Below are 2505 nucleotides of genomic sequence, written 5' to 3'. Positions count from 1 at the left end.
CATAAGCAGATATCAAAATAGTTTCAACTATTTTATAAAAATTGCACCAAATTTTATGTTTGAAATTATTTGAATTTTTCTTCAAACCCCGATGGTATTTTCTCAAACTACCATGATCTGTCTACTCTACAGTACTCACCAGATCACCCCCCCCACTTTCAATACATTATTCTTCACAGAAGCTTGTATACCTGTGACACCTGAACAAATACTAACATGTTTTTAATGAATATTCCCATCACCAAAGCTTTACTCAATAGTGGTATAATTTATTACCTTTAAATTATATCTCAATCTATTAAAAAGAAAAACATATTAGAAAAAATGTACAGTCAAAAGAGTGGATATTTAAAGTTTAGATGAATGCTTAGAACACTGGCTACTGAATGTCATATTCACACCAGCAGCCCCTAGATATCTATATGATGGATAGCTACAGCATCCGGATATGCTTACAAACTTCTGCTATGTATATGATGATGACATTTCAATAGTAAGTACTGAATATATACTTTAAATACTGAACATGGCTTTAATTTGATGAAATTGGAGAGGTTCAAAAACCCTAAGCACTGTCCCTAATGGCAGTGCAAATATGGCTGCTGTGTGACATGTGTGTCAGTAGGTGGCAGAGAAGAGAGAGGCTATGTCTATGCTCACTGTTCAGTCTTATGAACATCTGAATTATTAGTAACCTAACATTACCTGAAAAAAGTGAGCCTGCATGACCACCAGTCCAGTTCCAGGTGTGGCCCGGACAGGGAGCCAGCCTGAGATAACTACCAGTCCAGAGCCAGGCATTCCTAGATGGGCTCCCAGGACAGGGAGCACGCCAGAGACTAATGGAATCTTGCCAGAGGCCATAGGCAGAAGAAAGTCCAAGACAGTTGGGTCTCACATGGGGCCACTTAGGAAGGCAGACTGAGCGAGGAACAAGCCTGAGATGGCCACCATGGACCTCAGACAGGGAGCTAGCCTGAGATGATCACCAGTCAGTTGCCATGCAGGCCTGGAGTTACAGATCATGCCTGAGATGTTCCCTGCCCAGCTTCACATAGAAGGAACAAATCACAGCACTCCTGAGATGACCCCAGATGTTCAGAGACTCCAGGCACCACTAAGAGGAACAAACAAATGGTGGTGAAATGGAAGAGAATGAGAAACAGAAGGGTATGGGCACAATGAGGAAAGGCAGAACTGGAGACTAGACTGTAGTGAGGAATAGCCTGATGTGGGTAGCCAGTGATGCCACCTGGGACCATGGTGGGGTCCAAGCCCATGATGCTACCTCAGGCCACATCTGTGTCTGTGTCCCTAAAGTAGTAGGAGTCTATTACCACCAAAGTCCAGGCAAACATCACTGAACTAGACTGTGACCCAGGGATATATCAATGTCTGAGGACTATGCAGAACATAGGCATCCTCACTGGGCATCCTTGGAGAGCTGACCCTGGGGGCATGAGAGGAGGAGAGATAATCCTGCCCCTAGACAGTTGCAGTACTTAGGATAGTGAGCCCAGTACATTCAGGGAGATGCAGGTGAGCTGTCTCCAATGATACTAGCATGGAAGAGTAGGTCCTACTACAACTTGTCTCTTGTGTGGTGGCATGGAAAAGAAAGAGATACTCTCCTCCACACTCCCTGTCATGACAGATGGCTAGCTGACCCTGGGATTATGAGAACAAGAAAGCTGCCCCTGCCCCTCACCAGCTGCAGCACTTGAGAGAGAAGGCCCTGCACCTCACCTGGGCAGCACAGTAGAGCTGATCCTGATGGAAGTGGTGCCCGTGACCCTGCCTGAGTGTATGTGTGAGAGAGGGAGAGCTGGCAAGCTGAGGAGCTAACAGCTTAGATTCCTCTCAGGTTCAGACCCAAGGCTTTGAATTGCCCCATGGCAACATCTACTTCATCAATGAACTGTTGTATTGCGTGAATGTGCTGGTCCTACAGATCCAAAACTATAGGATCTCCATGACATAGGGCAACAACAGGGTATCCAAGAGGAGTACCAGTGAGGTTCCAGTACTGATAATGCAACAGAAGCCAGAGGTCCTGTACCAGACCAGTGAGTCATTGCAATGAACATTTGCAAGCAAAGAAGTGTGGACAAGCGGTGTACTGTGGAACACACTGTGACACACTACAGCTTCCACAACCAGATGTTTTCTTCTGTTGTGGATCATGTTTCAAGGCTGGAAGGTAAGTACTAGGGAGAGGATGGGGAGATGAGTGTGACTGGGGTGGTTGCTGTGAAATTCACAAAGAACCAACAAAATGTTTATAAAAATTTAAAAATGAGAGGAAAAAGTAAAGGATGTGATCAAAACTCACTGTTAATACACAGATTAAGATAACATGATGAAACTTATGCTTTGTAAATTATTATTTTAATAAATTTTAAAAACGTCTTGAAAACACAAAAAAGAACTATAAGCGAAACTATCAAATAGAAGTAACATGGAAGTTGGGAGAAGGGTCAAAATTAAATAAACTTACAAGGTCAT

General features: G+C 43.7%; 1 non-coding gene across 1 annotated transcript; it reads left to right on the top strand.

The window, feature by feature from the left end:
- The first annotated feature begins 571 nt into the window (after nt 1–571).
- Nucleotides 572–703, top strand: LOC127690369 (small nucleolar RNA SNORA17). Its single transcript, XR_007979087.1, has one exon. It is a non-coding gene; the product is annotated as a small nucleolar RNA SNORA17 (small nucleolar RNA).
- The last annotated feature ends 1802 nt before the right edge of the window (nt 704–2505 follow it).

Source organism: Apodemus sylvaticus, chromosome 7 (genome assembly GCF_947179515.1).
Source record: "Apodemus sylvaticus chromosome 7, mApoSyl1.1, whole genome shotgun sequence".
Taxonomy (NCBI): domain Eukaryota; kingdom Metazoa; phylum Chordata; class Mammalia; order Rodentia; family Muridae; genus Apodemus; species Apodemus sylvaticus.
Note: the sequence above shows the minus strand (reverse complement) of the source record. Positions and strands in the feature narration are given on the sequence as shown.